This window comes from Coturnix japonica, chromosome 12, assembly GCF_001577835.2.
Source record: "Coturnix japonica isolate 7356 chromosome 12, Coturnix japonica 2.1, whole genome shotgun sequence".
In the NCBI taxonomy this organism is placed as follows: Eukaryota; Metazoa; Chordata; class Aves; order Galliformes; family Phasianidae; genus Coturnix; species Coturnix japonica.
In genome coordinates, this window is record NC_029527.1 from 829,701 (window position 1) to 830,783 (window position 1,083).

Here is a 1,083-nt window from a genome sequence, read left to right on the forward strand (position 1 = left end):
TCAAATGTACTTGTTATCATCAGTTATCTGCTGTATGATTCTGTTAATAGATATTCTCACATAAAAATTAGGGTAAAACGGTTGGGAAAGAAGGGTAGGAATTGCAGCAGGTGGTGAGAAGGAAGGAAGCACAAACGATCTGAGCATGATACATCCTTATGAAGCCTGCCTTTTATTTCCTGTGTTTAGAAAAAACAGTTCTCACTTAATGGCTTTTGTTCAATCAGAGAGAAAATGAGCTATAAAAGCAGAGATAGGGAGGAGTTAACCAGCTTCCAATTTAGTGTGTTACAATTTGCTTCAGTAATAATAATAATAATAATAAAAAAAAGAACAATCCTGGGAAACATAATTTTATAAACGAAGACTAGTAAATCAATAAGTACTATATGACTAATCATTTGCTGTTTTCTTGGTGGAGGAAGGTAGAGCTGTGATCAGAAACCAAAAGCGATGCCCCCAGCTTCTCTGCAGTCCTGATAAATTCTGCTTTACTGTAATCCACGAGAAAGGAGATTTCCACAAAGAGTGTAAACTAATGCTGGTAAATGGCATTAGGATCTCTGCCCGCTATTATTGATTCATTCTGTGGAAAGATAATGAAATCCATTTGATGTTAGATGAGTTAATTCTTAAAAAAAGCTGCATTTTTGGGCAACAAAGTGTTTCAGGCTGAGATGCAGAGGTCGGGGGTGACTTCATCACTGACACAGTCCCCAGCTGTGGTGGGACTTCATGTAACAGCTACTTAAGCATGGGTTTGACTTGAGGCTCATAGACAGTCCTGTGGGCTTCAGTAAGAAAGGCAGGTCCTTCCGTGCTGCTGCTGTGGGGCTCACGTTGGAACAGTTAGGGACAGACAGAAATAACACATAAAGCCTTTCCTTTGTAAGCACTTGAGCATCTTACCTGGTTTGGGGAGCAGCCTTAGAGCCTGCTGCACAGATACTGAGGAGGAGGCAGGGGCTGTGTCTTCTCCTAGGGAGCAGAACCTGTTCTCTCTCTTGCATAGCTGTGGCCAACACGATAGCTTTGTCAGCTCTCATATGCTGCAGTTCACAATCCCTCTGCTTCACCAGAGCA